Here is a 22080-nt window from a genome sequence, read left to right on the forward strand (position 1 = left end):
CCATTATAAAACATACCATATCAGTCAATATCGAGGTGTCGTAGGAGTGGATTATGAAGCCCTTTTGAATGATCTTCGTAACAATAAACTTGCGGCAGAAGCAAGTTTATTTAATCCTACCGTATGTTATGAATATTTGATGCAATATTAGAGATATTCATTTTACAATAAAGACTTGTTGTATTTTAATTTATTTTTCACAGCAGCAATCCTACACTTAGTGTTATTTTTAAATGTGCTAACATTTTTAGGTCCTGTTCAGATAAACCTATTTATATAAATATTTTCATTATTTGAACTATTAAAATTACTTATTTACGTGATTTATTTTGCTTTGTTTGCACTATCGAAACAACTCACTCATCCTTAACCCAACCTCACGTTTTATGGTACCACTTTGGCTGGGAACCAATTCCGCGTGCATGATATATTAGCACGTAACAGAAATTTAATACATTGTAAAGTGACTACAAAGCTGAACTATTTCTGTAACTTCATTACAATATATTTATTCGTAGCTAGATGTAACTGACAGGTGAAGGATAAAATTCGAAAATTTCGTGAATTGAAAGGCTTTCTACGTCTACTGTATTATAAAAAAATTAACAATTATTTATAGGGACCAAAATATTCTACTATTAGGTAAGAAACTATTCATGAGAAAAATTTTTTGCTGTCAGGTTCACAGGTATAAAATAATGCATACAATGTGTGAAGTAAAATTCTTAATACAAGTAAACAATACCGGTAGTTGAAAATTGCGATAATGTAACATGTGCGAATAAAAGAAGTAATCAACTCTGTTATATAATATTACGTAAGTTATATGTTTAAAACAAGTTTTCACCTCTTAGTGCTTTACTGAAAGTAATAATGACGAAAACGGTACCTGGCGTACTGGAACAGCACAATAGCAGTTATTCCTGGTCTTCCTGTAGCACCCGTATTGGTAGAATGCAGCAACTCAAACACAGGCTCATGATGGATTGCCGAATCAGCAAGTTACAGTAATCAAGTAACAAGTTGCAGTGTTACCTTGGTGTGCTGGGGAGGGAGGTCTATTGGTCAGGCGGAATGATCATCACATACCTGGAACACAGAGACAAGAGTTCGGTTAATACAGTGTGTGTCACGAACTTCTTTACTTCAAAGAAATACATTTATGCCAATAGAATACTTTACTAATCGATACAATTAAAAATTATCGTAGCATATAATATAATCCATCAAAGGTCGCATTCTTAATGATAATGATCAGTGCGTATAAAAGGATTAGGACTTTCAAAATGCAAAATATATTGAAACTGATACCGTATATTTACTAGTGAAGAAATATTAAAGCACATAATCGAAAATAAATCTCAGTAAATTATATACATAAACACAACATGAAATTTAAAGTTAAAGCAGTGATAGACATCTAAGCAAACGTTATCTTTTAACAGAAAAGAGAATTTTCAAGATACATGAAAACAACTCCTAATTCGTAAGGAATAAAGAAATGTTATTGACTTCTGAAACTGACTAAACAAGCGATACGAAATATCCTCAATATAAAGAATCTGTAAATACTATAGGACTTTAATATTCTCTTCTACAGGGACATCATTTTATTTTTACTAACATTTTTAATATTAACCTGGCTATACCTTTGGATCAACACCGTTTACTACCCCCTTCCACAACTGGAGTTCGATGATACTGGCGTAATATACAAACAAATCACTTTGCTAGGTATAGGAGGGAACAAAAGTAGTTCATCCATTTACGTAAACCAGGAAATATCGCGCTTTTGAATTTGACCATTTTCATTAGTTTTTTGTTTAATCAAAATATAATATAGTATTAACAATGCGTGTTTTTGCTCACGAACTGAGCTATCCATTCGGACGTATTCATTATGCAGTGTATATTATACTGTCTACAGCACATTAGCGTACAATATAGAGAATGAAGTTAAATTGAAAAATAATCATAATATGGATATTTCAACACATTTTTGAAAATGGTGGCCATTCATTTCGATACAGGCTTCAGTTCAAATGTGCATATTATCGCACTATAGACTATTGTACCTAATCCCAATTACCAGTTTCGTCCTTCGTAACTAGTAACTCATGTTGAAATAATTCTGTACCTACTCTATAAAAGAGTACCTTACGTACTGTAAATTCAGTCTTCAATTCTGCCCGAACCGAAAGGATAAAATTACTCAGATATACTATCTACCGTCCGTCCAAGTGATTATGTCGTAGGATCGTAGAAAGGGAGGAAATCACGTGAGAGTTAATTACTTAATGAGATCCTTTTATTTAAGTTGTTTTAAACAGTTGTATAATATTACGTAGACGTCCAATTCCTAACAGAAATTAATGTTCTCACAAAAGAGCTAAGACAGCCCAGCCACTAGCTGGCGAATAAAAGCAGGTGGGGGAAATCGGAATACGACGTAGGCAAATGGACGACAGTAACTGTGCGAAAATAATTCAATATTGATAGCTCTTTCGTCACTGGAAAACGCGAACATATTTTTGGAAGGTACTGTTTACTATGACCGTAAGGCTACTATGACTGTATATGCGGGCTTGGATCTGTGTGCAGGACGGTTGAACTGCATTAGTAGAAGTGGTGGGAGTGAAGTACATACAAAAACTCAAGTACAATAAAATGATATCCCTGTATAAGTGGAGAAAATTAGTTGTAATTAGCTTTTTAATTGGCTATTTAAAGATGATGTAATGATTGAACAGTTTTCTGACGTCGCGGTAGGTTTGCTGATAGGTAACAATTGGGGATATAAATACGAGGATTTGCCATGAGATTACACCTTACAACTTAAGACTATTTATTTTATGCAAATTTTTGCAAAATTAATTATATATGTAAGTAAAGTTCAAAAACTGAAGACCTCCCCGGAATAAGGGTATGACCAGCAAATCTATACCTTCCAGGTTATAAGGTCCATAACAAGATGTTCACAAGTACAAAAGGTCCACAAACTAAATAGTCCAACATTTAAAGTACTACATACAATTTGTCCATGGAGTGAAAAAGCCCGACATCTATGTGGTCCACCATATTATGAAGCCTATCATACGTAAAGGTCCATCATACGAAATGTCCATACAAAAAGGCCCAACACACAAAGTTGTTCAACAGAGTTGAGTTACTTACTAACTGTAATAATCTGTTGGGAATAACAATGGTGTTTCGTTGCTATAGCACTGATGAATCAGAAAAAAATTTACAAGTGAAGTTAATGCAATGCCGGAAATAATTTGTAGCCAACAGGGGTCTAAGGGCACAATATCTGGATATTGAGGACCCTGAAGTAAGAAATCAAATGCAGGAAATTATGGGACTGCCGTTTGTTCCGCTAAATAACTTGCAATTCGTTTCGGATTTATTAAATGAAAGATTTGTGGACGATATTTTGGACTTAGCATCATTACATAATTATATTACTGGTCATCCGACAAAGAGGGCGAAGGCGAGCAGTTCCCCATAGATTTTCTCCTGAGACATGGAACGTCTATGATTTAGTAATTAATTGCAAACAGCCTACGAATAATGTGGTTGAAGGATTCCCTCTCAATTCCAACCGCTTGTTGTGGCACATCACGTGAATATTTGGCGATTCATTACCCATTTGCAACAACAGCAATCGGAAACAGAGCATTTAGTAACCCAGGTCTTTGGTGGGTATACAAATATTATGCGGCCAGTAAATAAACGTATATCAATAATCAAACTAGAATTTTCAACATTGTCGGTAATTACCAAGATTACAGACGTAGAAATGAAATTTTTCGGTATTTTAGAGCGGTATCATACCATTTGAAATTATACAGTGACCCTCAAGATGAACAATTGATGTATCTTTTGTATTATATATGTAATATGTATAACATAGAAATGATGACAAATTTCTCGGCACTTTCCTTGCAGTTTTCCTTGTCGGATATTTTAGGAAAATGGACGAATTTATTTGTGCGAATTTTTAAAAATAGGACTTGCTGACAGTGGACCTTTTCAGGTCAGGACAATTTTTACATGAACGAATTTTCTATGTGGACATTTCTAAACGTTGGACATTTTCGTAGAGAGGACCTATTGCAAAGTGGACCATATCTCACTTAACCAATCTATAATTATGTTTGAGGAAGGAAAATATTTTTGGGATATAGTTCGTTAGGCCTATATTTACTAGCAGTACCATTTGACTAATCACGGATACAAGTTTTTTCAGCTATTGGATTTATGATTATAAATGAATGCTTCAAAATTACTTTTTCCATTAATTTAATGTTACATCCTTTTTCTGGGAAGGTGTTTCATTTATAAATATTTTTGAGATTTTAAAGCATTTCTTTTATATACAAACCACAAAATGACTTGTAGTTTGAGAAAAACTATCAATCACAGAATGATAAAGGAACTTTACTGTTGCGAAACGAACAAAATATAGGTACGAGTATCATAAAAAAACTGTCGTAACTCCATGAAAACTTTTTTTTTTTTTTTTGCTTTTATTTTCATTTCATTTCTGTGTGAATTCATCTCCCAGAATATCACGGCATCATTTGGCCAACAGCAATTATTGTATGGATCATCCAAGCGAGAATTGAACACAATAAAAAACAATTACGAATAAAATATCACAGTCCGATGATGAAATACGCTCCCACAGATCGCGTTACGGCGAAATGCGGACGTTGTCTACCTGCGCGCATTGTTACCAACCGATAATGAGAGCGAGGTACTAGATCTGTCCATTACCTAACAAAACCATTGAATCAGTGTCCATTACTACTGTCTTGTGTCCTGCTGCCCTCATCAGATTGCAACTGCAAACGCAAACTGCTGTTCCTCACTACAGATGTATCCAAAAAGCTTTCAACAACAGGTACAGTCCATTCGTTCGTTCTCAAAAATAATTGCATTGAAGCGCTATACGATTTCTTGGTTATTAAAAAAATCATGAAGTACTGCACCTTAATTGTTCTCTTCAAGCAATGAATTCTAAAGTTTGCTGAAGCCCCAATATTGTTAAAGCTACATTATTTCTTCTTCTCATTACGCTGCTCTCAAAGGCATTTATTGAGACCCTTGATCTAGTATTATTGTCATTATTTTATGTTCTAGATTTTTTAATATCTGTAATAATGTACAAGAGGTGGAAAAATTCAAATATCTTGGAGCAACAGTAACAAATATAAATGACACTCGGGAGGAAATTAAACGCAGAATAAATATGGGAAATGCGTGTTATTATTCGGTTCAGAAGCTCTTATCATCCAGTCTGCTGTCCAAAAATCTGAAAGTTAGATTTTATAAAACAGTTAAATTACCGTTCTTCTCTATGGTTGTGAAACTTGGACTCTCACTCTAAGAGAGGAACATAGGTTAAGGGTGTTTGAGAATAAGGTGCTTAGGAAAATATTTGGGGCTAAGCGGGATGAAGTTACAGGAGAATGGAGAAAGTTACACAACACAGAACTGCACGCATTGTATTCTTCACCTGACATAATTAGGAACATTAAATCCAGACGTTTGAGATGGGCAGGGCATGTAGCACGTATGGGCGAATCCAGAAATGCATATAGAGTGTTAGTTGGGAGACCGGAGGGAAAAAAGACCTTTAGGGAGGCCGAGACGTAGATGGGAGGATAATATTAAAATGGATTTGAGGGAGGTGGGGTATGATGATAGAGACTGGATTAATCTTGCACAGGATAGGGACCGATGGCGGGCTTATGTGAGGGCGGCAATGAACCTTCGGGTTCCTTAAAAGCCATTTGTAAGTAAGTAAGTAAGTAAGTAATAATGTACAACTGGAAAAAATTTGGCAACCCTGTATCATTACCAGGCTTCGGCCTAGGGACACAGAGTAACCAGTATGAGGTTTAGAGTACACGGAGTATAAATGACGTCATGACCCGTGTGGAGGGATGACTGTAACAGTACAGGTGGGTCCGTAATGTGCATTACCGTTGTGTGTATTGCTGCTTGGCTGCGATACGTGTAACAGGCTTCGGCGTAGGGACACCTGATTGAAGATTACAACTAACGTTAATACTTTAATGTAAACATTTATTGTATACGTTAGGAATCAACTGTATATACTGCATCTGTACAGGGTGAAATATATTTTGTGCCGTACTGTGACGGACTGTTTACATGTTGAGACACGAAGTAACGACGCGCTCCATGTCCCACTCCACTCGGCCAACACAACACTATATCCGTGCGTTCTGAACTTCATGCGTTTCTGTGCCCATGACCGAAGCCTATTCATTACTGCCAGTGAAGGTGTTCAAGAACAACACGAATTTCTTTTCTTAAAAAAAAAAAAGTAGCTTTCATACAGGATATATTGCGCCCTTAAATACTACACAGGCAATGGTGGATATGTCATTATTAAATAACTTTAAAAATGAAACACACAGTAGAAATAAAAACTTTTCGGAAAACGAGTGTTCTATACCTTCTGTAGGCCTATAAATTATTATATTAAATTTGTTGCCTAGAATCTATTGACTAGAAGGGTATTTTTGTATTGAAAGTACACTTCATGAGAACAGTTTTCAGAAAAACACTCGGTTGTGCCTCACTTGTTTTGCTTTTCTTCTTTTGTGAAGGAGCAATTTTTGTTCGAAAGCACGAAACTTGTAACAAACAAGTCTCTATTCCGCACGCGCGAAATGACTAGACAGTTAAGGGGAATTCCCTCCACCCTCACGCAATGAGTCGTCGCCAGTTCGTCGAACGTTAACTTGCAGAAAATGTATTGGCGAGACAAGTAATTATGCTAACAGACAAAGAATGGTGATATACCGGAAAGTCTACATCCTTAGGCCTATTTTATATATATATATATATATATATATATATATATATATATATAGAGAGAGAGAGAGAGAGTGTGTGTCTAATTGTCACTATTGGTGGTTTAATAGTAGTGATAGTGTTAATGTCAATAAGTTTAGTTCGCTACTTAATAACACTATATAAACTACAGTACTACCAAAAAGTTTCTGGACACCAATATACTCGTACTATTTCAGACTTTTGGGAAGTGTTCCTATACTTTAAACGTATGAATGATTTGAAATACTACCTACTAAAATAAAGCATCAAAGTCTTTTGGGAAGTGTGTCTATATTTTTAAACATATGAATGATTTGAAATATTACTAAAATAAAACCTGAAAATACGATGTTTTGTTGAAAACATGAGAACTGTAACTCAAATCCTTCCTGAGTTATGCATTTTTTCGTCCTTGTATTTCCTTACATGGATTGCACCTGGAATGGAATGAACAAGTGAATCACATTTCCAAAAAAATATTGTCTATTATCCACTCATTAAAGCGAATGAAGCATTTTCTTCCTAATAAATTAAAATTAATCCCTGTACAAACACTCGTGATGCCACACTTCGACTACTGCGATATTATATTAAGTAACCTAAATGAAAATTTGAGTAGCAGGCTACAACGTGTGTATAATGCGTGCGTCCGTTATATTTGTAATATTCGTAAGTATGATCATGTTTCCCCGTCTTTCCAAACTCTGTCTTGGCTAAGGCTAAGCGATCGACGAGCCCTGCATTCTCTTGTTCTCTTATTTCAAATTCTGCGCACCGCTATCCCAATCTATTTGGCTTCTCGTTTTCAAAATTTATCCGCATATCATCAGCTAAGTACAAGATCTCAGCAGAACAATTTACTCATTATACCTTACCACAAGGCATCTTTATATTCTTCATACAGTTTCAGTTGCTAGAAATTGGAACTCGCTACCGAGTGATGTAAGGGGTTGTTGGACAATAACTTAATTTAAGTCAAAATTACATAAATTCTTACTTAACAAATTAATTGATGATTAATATTTATTACATATTATAATGAAACTAACATCTGTCCATTCCTATTATTATCATTAATTTCTCTAAATAGATTTACAAAACCTCTAATGCAATTACATTAATATTCTCATTATAGAAATATACTTTAGATTTATATATATATATTTTTTTTTCTCCCTGTAACATAGTTCTAATAAGCTTATATTAAATTAATTTTCATCATTTTACTAGCTATCTCAAACCTCAAATTAATTATAATTGATTGAATTAAATTAGCTCATAAATTAAGTTACTACTTTACCTTATAGGTTTATCTAAATTTAAATAAATATATAGTCTACTAGTCGTTAACTTAACTGAATAATATTGCTGGAGAACCATTCAAGTGTAGTGTAAATATTCGTAATTTAAATATGTATTGTATCGATTAAGGCTGGTTGAGTGGAATCTCTTATGACCTTAACTCTGCCAGCGAAAATAAAACATTATTATTATTATTATTATTATTATTATTATTATTATTATTATTATTTCTTTTCGGACATCCGAAATAATTACGTAAGCCTGTTTCCCAAGAAACGTAGTCTGAAACTATGGAACTAACACGACATATTGAATTTTACGTACAGTAGATGCTAAAAGGTAACAACAGGTTGGAAATGGCTGTTGCTTGAAGTCTCTAAATATATTCTTACTCATTTCGTCAGCATTTCACCAAAATTTATTTTCTACAAAATTTAAGCGTGCAATAATACATTTCTGGGTTGTAATTACGTTTGAACGAAAGCATCTAGTGCTATACAGTTCGACAATAGGGCCGTCATAAACACAAAGAATTCATGTGTAAAGACTGGTCCACAATAAACCGGGAACGAGAACCTGAACGAGAACGGGAAGCGGAGGACGAGTACGTGAAGATTTTTTTTATTCACAATAAACCGATAACTTAAATGGCTATGTATATCGATATCTAAGTCCAATAACGATATGTAAAGTCGATATTATGAATTCTGCAAAAAAAAGTTAATAATTATCTGGAAGCATTACTGTTGTACAAATACACCCAAAATATTGTCTACAAGAATCAGAACAAAATACTAGTATAGCGAGAATGAGAGGTAATGAATAGAGAACGAGGTTTATAGACACCAAAACATTGCCTAGAGACGGTTACAGGTTTAAGGAACACTGGCTATAGGATGACATCAGCTGTTTACTTTACTAATGTAACTTCAGGTTCGTATGCAAAATGAAGCTCGTCACGTGAAATGAGCTCTGTTCATTCGAAATTTAATAGTTGTGGGTTTTGTATTGTTTAATGCATTTTAATAGGTTGTTTCGACACAGCATGCCTATTTTCTGTTTAAAAAGTAGCCTTTCGTCAGGACTTCAGTTGTGATCTAGCAAAGGTACTTCGAAGATGTGATAAAATACCGCCAATGAAATCTGCAACTTTGTCTGTCCATGTAAAAGATTTCGAATATGACTATTTTTCGGTCAATGACGAAAATATATTATGGTATAAAGTGTGTAAGTTAGACATAAAAGTTAATGTGTCATGATTTACAAAAACATTGTGACTCTAAAAGACACATCGAAGATCTGAAATTGTTTAGCGATTTGATTTCGGATCAGTCCACTTATTATGACTTGTGTCTGATGCTGATATGCACAAATATTCCGTTTCATAAATTTCAGAATCCACATTTTAAACACTTCATTGAAAAGTATGAGTTTATAAAATTGCCGACTCCAACAACAACCATGCGTTCACAATATTTACCCTCGTGTTATCTAATAACTTCAAATTTTATGCGATCAGCTGTTGGTACGATAACAATAAAAATGCTGAGCTAAAACCGAAGAGTGTTCTTGTAAACATCCTGCATATAAAAAACTCTGTGAACTAAATAATGAACTGACACAAAATTATAATAAATAAAAACTACTTTAAATCCGCACTAATAACATTATGTGATGTCGAAAGAATATTTTCTTGTTTGAGTGACAATCGGAACAGATTTATAGGTATTTGGCAACTTACGAATGTAAACAGTTGCACATTGCAACAAAATGAGTGACACTTAAAGTACACTATTTTTATTTAAAGTGTATCACCATATTCTGAATGAAGTAAGTTGCTTTCGTAAATGTGTGTTACACCCTACTTGTTTTAGTCACCTGATTATACCGAGCAGTATTTTTATTCAATCACAGCAGAGCTCTGTAGAAGTCCCTGTACTACTCTGAGTTGATGTAAACACAACTTGTATAGTACGCAACGTTCGGTGTCTCATCTTCCATCCCTAATAATGAGCAGGCAGCGCATTTTTGTTCCCAAACGTACAGCGGATCGAATAGTTTCTTCTGGTACATCTATTACGTCACGTCGATGCATAACGTAGCTCGTTAGCCATGGATGCATAAGCAGGGTAGTGTTGTAAGCAGATAAGTATAGAGCAGCGGTCGTCAGCGCAGAGCACCCTGGGGCTAGCATCTCTTACCCGCGGAAAACACAGTGCACCATGGTGCACTCGTAGCTGCTAGCGGGTATGCTCTCTACCTTTTCCTGCTGCACGACGGGGTACACGGGACGGCTCCACTTACCCTTTGCACATTTCAGCGAGTGCTGACGACAACTGGCATAGAGTATGAATCATAGTACAATATAGGGGCTCCGTCGTCAATGTTGTATATGTAAAACATTAAGTTACGACTACATTGTGATCTGATTCTAATACTGAGTAAGTTGCATTTTCATTTAGACTTTTGTGTTAATATTATTTTAATTTATCAATCTATGTTATACTGTATTTCATTTTGGTCTGTATTTTGTATATATATTGTGTAAAATGAAAATATTGTTAATTTGTATATTGATTTTTGTTATTATAATTATAACATATTGTGACGTATGAACATTTTCTTAGCTTAAACAAATTTTTACTGACAGTTATGGTAAAAGATATGAATTTCATAATCTCAGAATATATATTTTTGTTTACCGTAATGGAGCTGATTTTGTTAAATGAATTATTAATTGTATATATTTTATTTATTTATGGAGTATGTACAGTTAATGTGTACCATGTTTACTATTATGTTCGATAATATACAGGGTGTTTCCGAGGTGGTGTTATACAAACTTTCAGGGATAATGGGGAAGGGCACATGTATTAATTTGAGATACGGAACTATGGCCCGGAAATGACCGAGTCGAAAGTTACAAGCAAAAATAGTTGTGTGGAAATGAAATAATTTTATTCCTCTCTACACCTTATTTATGTGTATTTATCTGTACATCTTACACATACTGTATTCATATGACGTTGTTTACGTTGTCTACTTACAGTATTCCATTCAGTGAGCTGTCTGAGAGATGGGGACAGGAAACTACATTAAAGCAATGCAGATAGCGTAATGTGTAGCGGACACGTTCGGTCCTAATATGCACGTCTGCAAACATTAGTGTATGTGTACAAGTTGCAGTGTCCAGGAGGAGTACACGAGAGCGGAGTAATCAGACCTGATTTTCGAATACGGATGAGCCAATGGGAACAGTAGACAAGCTCAGAGATTGTATCGGGACAAGTACCAACGTAGGAGACATCCGGCCCATACCATCTTTCCACGAGTGTTCCAAAGGTTAAGGGAAGGAGGGCATGTGGTGCCAAATTACAATTCCATTTTCACACAAGTATTTTTGCTTATAACTTTCGACTCAGTCATTTCCGGATCATGGTTCCTGGTCTCAAATTGATACATGTGCCCTTCGCCATCATCCCTGAAAGTTTGTAACACCACCTCGGAAACACCCTGTATATATTATATTTACGAATTCAGTATTATCATCGATTTAATTATACAGGGACATCATTTTATTTTTACTTCAATTTTTATTGTACCTGAGTTTTTTAATGTACTTCACTCCCACCCCTTCTACTAAGGAAGTTCCAACTCCACACAGAACCAAGACCGCAGATAGGAAGCAGTGCTGAGTTACTGAGTATAGTACGTTCCAGAAATATGTTCGCGTTTTCCAGTGACGAAAGAACTTTCAATATTGAATCATATTTTCGCACAGGTACTGTCCGTTTGCCTACGTCGCATCCCGATTTCCCCCACCTGCTTCTGCTCGCCCCTCTGTAAAAGCTGGGCTGTCTTAGCTCTTTTCTGAAAACATTAATTTCTCTTAGGAATTGGACGTTTACGTAATATTATACAGCTTTTTAATTTAACTTAAATAAAAGGGCCTCGTTAAGTAATTAACTGTCACGTGATTTCCTCCCTTTCTACAATCCTGCGGCATAACCACTTGGACGGACAGTAGATAGCATGTCTGAGTAATTTTATATTTTCGGGTCGTGCAGAAGTGAAGATTGAATTTACAGTACGTAGAGTAGGTACAGAATTATTTCAACATGAGTTACTAGTACGAAGGGCGAAACTGGCAATTGGAATTATATGCAGTAGTCTATAGTGCGATAATAAGCACAAAAGAACTGAAGCCTGTATCAAAATTGTGTTTAAATATTCATATTATGATTATTTTTCAATTTAACTTCTTTCTCTATATTGTACGCTAATGTGCTGTAGAAAGTATACACTGCATAATGAATACGTTCGCATGGATAACTCACTTCGTGAGTAAAAACACTTATTCTTAATACAGTACTGTACTTTGATTAAAGAAAAGCCTAATGAAAATTATCAAACTCAAAGTCTCGATATTTCCTAGTTTACGTAAATGGATGAACTACTTTTCTTCCTTCCTATACCTAGTAGAGTGATTTGTGTTTTACGCCAGTATCATCGAACTCCAGTCTTGGAGGGGGGAGCAAGCGGTGTTTCCGGTTCTCTAAAGGTATAGACAGGTTAATATTAAAAATGTTAGTAAAAATAAAATGATGTCCCTGTATTTCTTGTCATATGTAGCACTAATATTTTATAAAGCGCTAGTTTCACAATGTTAGTGCGCTTATGTGGTTAAAAAGTAGCTGGACAGACCATTAAAATGTAGTAGCAATCCCACTTAGAGTTGTCATACTCCATTATTATTATTATTATTATTATTATTATTATTATTATTATTATTATTATCCGAACTAGGTTTTACCTTTCGTAGCGTCCTGATGTAAGCTTTAAGATCAGAGTTCCGACCTTGAAACTCCAAATATTAACAAATAACTTTCTTAACTTGTTTGGGAACGGAAATGCGCTGCCTGGTAATCAGTAATGACAACTGAAATCACCAATCGACAGAATATTAATGAGGACAGGAAAAATGGGACTCGTAGATAATAACTGCGAATAAAATTCGTCCATTAGTTCAGAATAAAACTCTCCACACAAAAAGGACTTTTGGAATGCTAAAAAGTTGTACTTGCATAAACAATTTTGCAGTATCATCATAACACTTTCCCCTTCCATTTCAAAAAATGACGGAAATAACGTATGAAATGAACAAGCCACAGAGTCTGTAACAGAGACGAAGGGAATTGTGCAGTACCACAAACAAAACTGAAATCCGCCCGTATGTACAGACGCTATCACGGTCCCGTTTTGACTATTATATCGTTGTGCAGGTCTATACAGCGCTGTGCCAGGTCAAGTGTCATTGTTGTGGACAAATATGTTGGCATGGCAGCATAACGAGTCCTCGTAGAGCAAATCCGCCCGAGGGTCGGACGTACACTGAATCGCGTATAAGGGGCAATAACAACTGCAACAAATTAACTCAGAATTAAGGGGGTCACAAATGGAGCAAGTTCGGATGCAATTCACAATATAGTCAAGGACTCTCAGCATCTGTTATTCACAGTTATTTAAAATGTGCATGTGATTTGTGAGATTACACCAAATTCTTAAGATATTTTCAGTAAAAATTCATGTGAACTTGAATCAGAATTCAACAATAACGGTGCTACAAAAATCTAATCTAAAAAAATGTGTAAGTACAGTACAAAGAATGAATAGCAAAAAAAGTATATCGTAAGGTAGACATATCATTTCATTACATCAAAATGCATAAATCAAAAGTAGTAGTACTCATATGTAAACATAATTGAGTAGCATAGTATCAAAGTTAGACAACTCCATTTTTTTGCGATTTTGAGATATTGATTGTTTCTCATAGAATTTTGTGTGCCGAATGCGATTCTGGAACTGTTTAGGTCTAGAAACGGACAGAAAAGAGCGAAAATAGCACTTAATTGTGCGCTTTAGAATCAAAATGTAGACAACTCCACTGTGGCTTGATTTCAAATTAGGACAATTCCTTCAGTAGCCAATGAGAAGCCTACATTCGTACCACCTTTTCCCATAACCCACTGCGAATCCAACATGGCTGATTGTTTATATAATCGGTTTGTGGATGAATAAGTACTGTTTTACGTAAATTTGCTTTGAAACCGAGTTAGAAGAGACTTAGATTCAAAAGTAGACTATTTCACTTTAAATATGGCTCCGTTTGGTTTCAAAAACAAATAACTCCACTTTAAATATGGCTTCATTTGTTTCAAAAACATATAACTCCATGGCTTAATGTCAGAGATGGACAAATTCACCTTTTAACTTAAATTTCGACCTGAATATTAATTTTAATCACATTTTGAGACTAAAAAAATATTTCTATGACCCATGAGAATGTTTAAAAAATTTTTATGTAGAACGGTGGTTTCCAAGGATCTAGTTTTTTGTCTCTCCTGTAAAAAAAAGTAAAACCACCAAGCTCTTCAATTATGCAATATAAAAATTATAATTTACCTAGATCAATTCATCTTCGGAGACATTCTCTACGTCTTCCTCGTCCACAACCGTCATTTCAATATATTTTATTGTAAATTCAAGAAAATCAAACAATATAACACAGCAAGCTTAACTTTGTTTTATTTTCTTTCTACATTATTTAACATGAATTATTACTGCTGATTGCTTTACTAGTCTATTTGATAGTAAGTAACACATTTCTCTTTAAAGTTATGATAATAATTTTAATGATATAAACGATATAAACTGCCAAAATTATACAGACTGTACATCTCGGTCTACTAAAACGATTTGTAGTAAAATTTTGTTTTTTTTTATTTTATTTCTGTTTTTAATTGCTAAAATATCATGTTGCGGGAAAGGAACTGGCCATCCTACCCCAGTATCTCCTGGCCTAGTTGGCTCATGAGTGATGCCTTATTGGTGTTAATTATGAGGTTCAAACCTGTCTTCGGACAGTTGACTGAACAGCAACAATAATATCATGTTTTTGGGATTGATAGTAGTTCAATATTTACTGAACGTCATTGCCAATGACCTTCTGTTCAACACACGCTACCACTATCACAATAGAGGGAGAACAGAGTAAATAATGACGATCTACTATCATTTCCAAAAAGCTTAGACTCACAGATAACATTTTTTTCTAGACAAGTCACAAAAGTTACAGAAATATTTTACATTAGACTTTTCTGTTCAGTAATTTATGCTCTATCACCAGTATTTTTTTGACAGTTTATATCGTTTACACCCTGTAGATACACGGTTTGTTGGGTAAGAGAGGGAGATCTCAAAGCATGAGTGGTCTAGGATCGCAACATCTTAAGATTCCCACAGATAGCTGTCTGGGTTACTTTTCCATCTTTGCAGTTTCGGTGCTGCACGTTTAGTTTTGGTAGACATTCCGGTGGTCAGAATTCAATCAAAGTCGATAACAATCCCTCCTTGTATGCCACAACCATTTTAATTGCTATCGGATTACATTATTAATAGTCTAGGCGATAGTGCCTAATATAGCATATTAGAATTCACCGGCATACGATTCATTTCTATTTGTTCACCACATACGCGAAAAACAAAAATAAACAAGATTAAAATGTGAAGATGATCTTACAAATTAAAACATGAATGTTGCCTATTTATGCACAGCTGTGCTGTGAAGTAGAAGCAGTGAAAATGTTGTGTGCTAATTACAACAGTAACAGAAATAACGACTGAATTGGGATGGAACGTTTTGGAAAAGTTTTAGCTGCACTTTCAATAATTGTGCGAAGTAGAGGGGATAGGTTATGGGCTAACTTTTGTAGGCACCAGCCCACCGGAGCCCCTTTGCTTGCTCCGCTCCGGCATTGTTATCTAACTCATTTGACGGAAATCCCATAGGATGTGTTGTATGTTACACATTTAAAAACAAACAAAAACCTATGTAAGAAATAGAAATATGGGTATACAACCAACTGAATTTAAAGATATTTCATACTATCAAACAAGAAAGTTTTTCCTTTAAAATTTAAGATCTCATGGGCTCAAGAAACAGAATGCCGATTAAAAACATATGAATATCTATTATATGAAAGCTACAGGATAATTTATGGCTAAGATGTTTACGTAAAGAGAGAAAATGTTTTTTTGGGAATTCAAGGAACTATCGAAATACCGCCTCTTTCTTATACATAAAACAATTTGTCACATAGGAGTTATTGCAAGAACAACGACGATATGTTACCTGATGTTTTGGTTTTACATTTATGTGAATATAAATTAAATATATTTCGGTTTTTATGTAAGAAATTCTTTAATACATTGTTATAAATTTGATAGAAGTCAAATACTTTAAATTCTGAATACAGCAGCTCTGAAGGATAATCAAGAGGTTTATTAAGGCATATTTTTATTATTATTTTCTGTAGCAGAGTTATTGGTACATAAGCACTACCCCATCCTATAATGCCGTACTGTAATATAGCTTGTACTAATGCGAGGTAAATCAATCGTAAAGTATGGACAGTCAAGTAATTTCGTAGGATGACGAAATAGTGAATAATTTTTCTTAATCTACTGCACAGAAAAAGAACATGTTTATCCCAACGTAATTTTTAATAGGTTATTTTACGACGCTTTATCAACATCTTAGCTTATTTACCGTCTGAATGAAATGAAGGTGATAATGCCGGTGAAATGAATCCGGGGTCCAGCACCGAAACTTACCCAGCATTTGTTCATATTGGGTTGAGGGAAAACCCCGGAAAAACCTCAACCAGGTAACTTTCCCCGACCGGGAATCGAACCCAGGCCACCTGATTTCGCGGCCAGACGCGCTAGCCGCTACTCCACAGATGTGGATCCCAACGTAAATGTTGGTCGATTATTATTCCGAGATACTTAACGTGAGGAGATTCATTTAGTTACAACTATTAGAAGAACAATTGGATGTATGAATTTTTAAATACAAGAGCGAATCAAAAGATTTCATACCAACAGATGTTAACGAAAATGGTACAACCGTAGTTTTAGAATGATTTAAGAGAAAATAGGTTGGAATCAAACCAATTTTTAATCAACTTGTACATTTTTCTTACCGTGGTTGAAAAGTATTAAGGGTGTTTGAAAATAAGGTTCTTAGGAAAATATTTGAGGCTGAGAGGGATGAAGTTATAGGAGAATAGAGAAAGTTACATAACGAAGAACTGCATTCATTGTATTCTTCACCTGACATAATTAGGAACATTAAATCCAGACGTTTGTGATGGGCAGGGCATGTAGCACGTATGGGCGAATCCAGAAATGTATATAGAGCATTAGTTGGGAGACCGGAGGAAAAAAAAGATCTTTGGGGAGGCCGAAACGTAGATGGGAGGATAATATTAAAATGGATTTAAGGTAGGTGGGATATGATGATAGAGAGTGGATTAATCTTGCACAGGATAGGAACCGATGACGGGCGTATGTGAGGGCGGCAATGAACCTGCGGGTTCCTTAAAGTCATTTGTAAGTAAGTAAGTAAGTAAGTAAGTGGTTGAAAAGTTCACTTACTTATGCGGTCATAAAAACGTAGGTCAGATATCTTTGAACGCCAGTGTACCATTAACCATTCTACTATAGGTTAACCACTATTAATAGGCCTAAACCTGAGTAGGAATGTAAGTAGATTCTGATCGTAGTGTATCGATCTATATCAGCCGTGGCGAAAATACAATCGTGCGCCGAGCCACTGTGTAACCTGCAATGTGCATAGCACCTATGGAGGGAGGCGGACACCCGAAGGGGATGTGAAGCAACTGTGACTTATTAACGGATTTTTATCTTCCTTACGTCAAACACTTAAATATAATTTTATAGAGAAGCTTACAAACTAATGTTTAGTACGTGTAACGAAGAAATACATGAACAAGAAAGCATAGGACATATTATCACAACCTAAAATTAACCGTCTTCAGAATGTCTCTGCGACAGAGTTTCAAAATCAGGAATTATGTCACTTACTGCCAGTCGTAGTTGATCACGAAGGTATTTGTCTGTCAGTCGTAATCTAAATTAGGTGTTTACTACTTTCATTGTTGAAAATAATTTTTCACAAACGTAAGTTGTAGCGAACATGGCTTCAACAGAGCAAGCGAAAGAACGAAGCTTCGGATATTTATTTTTTGATAAAGATTTGAAAAGTTCAGCATTTGTCAAGTCCTTACATCTAGCTTTCATTGTAACATTACATTGTAAATCTGTGAGTTTAAATTGAAGACCTAATCGCATTATTCGTACATCTGCTGAAAAAGGATAAAAAAAATAATAATATAATAATAATAATAATAATAATAATAATAATAATAATAATAATAATAATAATAATAATAACACTTTAATGTTTCATGAGTAACATATAGTATAATGCCGTTTTAGGTTATACAACCGTTTTCCTCGTAATATTTGTGAACAAATCAAACATTTAATATTCTCACCATATTGGCAGCAAAAAAAATGCGTCCTCCCATTCTACTTGAAACTTTCGTTTTTGTAGAGGTACCACTCGCAGGTCAGAGACAAATACAAATGGAACGGAGTTTGACTCCGGTGAGTGAGAGGGTGGGGGTTGGGGGAGTTAGGAAGCACAGCTATCACTACGAGCCACAATGTGCTCGTGAGTCGTCTTTTCGCCACGGCTGATCTACATCCACGGCCCAGCTTGTCGACGACACTCGATACCTCTAAGCGTGTATAACATGGAACTCTCGCGTAGCGTCCCTCGCTGGCTTCAGCTCGACATTTAGGAAGCAACGGATTTCCTGAAAGCGCAGAACCATTAAATTCTAGTTTGCATGGTGGTGTATGAAACTGCGATTGGTGGACACCCGGTGGTGCGTCCACTGCGCGACACGCTCGACGGCTCTTCGCTGCTAGTCCGTGGTTTCGGTCCACGTCCTCTTGTTCCATAATAAGCCATACAGTGGCTGGGTACTACAGGAATCCCCTAGACGCCTGTTTACCATACTGGCTCGCTATTAGTGAGTCTCTGAATGCAACAACTGTCCCGGGCATTTACGAGGCTAATTTACCCCGAGTTGGGGGTTGCTCGCACTTAATTCAATTACTTGAAACTCTCTCTCACACTCTTGCTCGTACCCCAAGTTCTCCGAAGAGAGGCCCAACTAATCGCACAAGTAATAACACAGCAAATCTCTATTGGAGAATTCTCCGCTTGTAATGATGATGCTACCAGCACAGCACGGTACGTGCCGCTCTCGGTCCAGGGCTGCACAGTGCCGCCCCGTGGCCATAATCCGTCACCAAAACCAAATAACAAAACCTTGTAATTTATAACCTGGGGCAGGTATTTACGTAGATTAATTTTATCATTTGTGTCTTTAAAAATTGTGTCGGCGGAGATTGTTGGAGATTGATTTGTACTCTTGGCGGAGATTAATGGAAATTTTGGAAAATACATTTTGGAATGGGGTATTAACTCAGTGTGAGCCACCATCGTAGCTCAGTCGGCTAAGGTGCTTATCTACCGATCCGGAGTTGCGTTTGGGCGCGGGCTCGATTCCGCTTGGGCTGATTATCTGGTTGGGGTTTTTCCGAGGTTTTCCCCAACCATAAGACAAATGTCATGTAATATATGGCGAATCCTCGGCCTCATATCGCCAAATATCATCTCGCTATCACCAATCTCATCGACGCTAAATAACCTCGTAGTTGACAGAGCGTCGTTAAATAACCAAGTAAAATAAAAAAAAATAACTCGGTATGAATATTACTTTCCAAATAACATTAAAGGTTCGTTGGAATCTTGTAAATGTGCGGTATGGCCAATAGACAATATTTGTTGGATTGAGACTGTATTTAACATACATTCATTAAAAACGGAAAAAAAAAAAAAAAACTGCAACCCTCAAATTAACACTTTCAAATTATCAGTGAAATGTTGAATTCTCCGTCTTTTGAGTTCACTAATGTAATCAGAACACCTGGAATACCATGTAACGTAGCTTACTTAGATATATAACAAATTCAAGTGAAAAAAAAAATCCGAAAAGAAAACTCATAATATAAAATTCGCTGTAAAACGACGCAATAGTAATAATTTTCGAATGTGTTCATATTTCGCTATTAGAACTCTATTTCGCGATTTGTCGCAATTGTTTTATCCATATAGGCTATTATTAATCAGAATCACATAATTCATAAATATTAGTAAAATTATATTGTATATCAATTATCTCGTGATTTTCGCGATCTCCATAAATATCCGGCCCTGTTTATGACAGTGCTACACAATGTCTTCCGAGTTTGGATGTAGCCTATACATAAAGTACATACAAATATGCACTAATATGCGTATATACAGAGTGGAATGTAAACCTTTAAAGAGAAGATTCTGTGTGATTGACAGGAAACAAATTATATAATCATTTTGTCCTAGCTAAAACAACAAGCATCCTTATAAAATCTCTCAATAACATCTACAGTTGGGAGAAAATTTGATAAAAAGAAGGTTAAATCTGTAAACGAGTTTTACAACTCTCCACAACGGCGCCCTAGAGAATGTGGCAGTAGAAGATAAATGATAGAAAAAAAAAAGCAAAATTTTGGTTTAGAATTTAAAGAATAGAAGATAACGAGATTGTTAAGATTTGTCATAAATATTTGGTAACGAATGACAATAAAATAATAAGCAATGAACTTGATAGGATTGGATTGGAACAGCTGTGGACAGAAAACCATGAAAGTGAAAGCAATGTTTTGAATATTATGAGACAAAGGTGTAACGATTTAGAAAAACAACAAATGGTTAGTTACATGAATAACAAAACTTCACTACGAAATTACAAGGAAGTGTAAACTTTATACAACAATATTGGTTTTGCATGGATTAGGTTAGGAGTGTAAAAATGTAGAGGTTTTAGGGGTAATATAGAAAATGACAAGTATATTATGTGGCGAAATGGAAGACATAAAACCTATATTTTTAACATATGAAAACTAAATGGCTACATTTTAATAATGATGTTATAATAGCCAAAATCGCAATAATTACAAATGAATAGATAATAAAATCGCTGGAACATATTTTTTAAAAATGCGAGAAAAGCAAATGAGGGAAGTGAATAAGTTAAAAGAAATGCAAATACATTTTAAAATGTGTGCATGTCTATGTGTGTGAGTGAATGACAGCTACCAGGAGGTCAAGCTGTAATATAACATTGTAACGCACTGCAACCAAACAAGTAAATTAAATTAAATTGATTAAATTATTATTTTGTTTTATATAAATACCATTTCGAAAATTTCGGGTTATTTTGTTTAGCTTTAAGTAGGCCTACACTTGTATGAAATTTATCGCATATTTTCACGGTTTCTTTATGACACATGGTAAACTAGTTCGTTATCAACATGTCAGGTCACTGACTCTCTATAGGCCTATACCCGCGATCGCTACTCCATAAGCTTTGTCACTTTTCTTCAGTTCATTTTGCGTACAAAACAGCTAATTTCCCAGGTTTAAACTGAAAATATTGAAACTTATATATATAATTTATTTCCAGGAAATCGTCTGCCCAGGCATACTGGGTTGCCAAAAACAAAGAATAATACTACACATACAAGACTAATAACGGATTACAGTAAATAGATGCGTCAAATTAAATGTGAACTTAGAACTTGAATTTTAGAAATAATATTAATTATACATATATTTATAACAATCACACAATAACGAATAGAAAAGAGGGTGGGGGATTATGAAATTTCGTATAAATGATTTTTCAGAATTGCCACAGACCCTTTAATGCTTGAAATAATTATTTTAGGAACGATATCAAGGGTGCCAAATGTTTTGAGAGGTTTACAGTTAATTGTGGGATGGTATCCCTCGCTCCGATCATTAAACAATGTACTTCCCAGACGCTTTCCATCTGATATTTTTCACAAAAATACGGAATAGTAAGC

The 22080-nt window shown here is 35.2% G+C and overlaps 1 long non-coding RNA gene across 1 annotated transcript in view; it reads right to left on the minus strand.

Annotated features, from left to right (window-relative positions):
• Positions 1-892: 892 nt before the first annotated feature.
• The window catches only part of LOC138716142 (uncharacterized), a 230393-nt gene continuing 209205 nt past the window's right edge, over positions 893-22080 (minus strand). The window contains exon 3 of the long non-coding RNA XR_011336580.1: positions 893-1089. This is a non-coding gene — a long non-coding RNA (uncharacterized lncRNA). The remainder of the gene's footprint in view (positions 1090-22080) is intronic.

Source organism: Periplaneta americana, chromosome 16, assembly GCF_040183065.1.
Source record: "Periplaneta americana isolate PAMFEO1 chromosome 16, P.americana_PAMFEO1_priV1, whole genome shotgun sequence".
NCBI lineage: Eukaryota > Metazoa > Arthropoda > Insecta > Blattodea > Blattidae > Periplaneta > Periplaneta americana.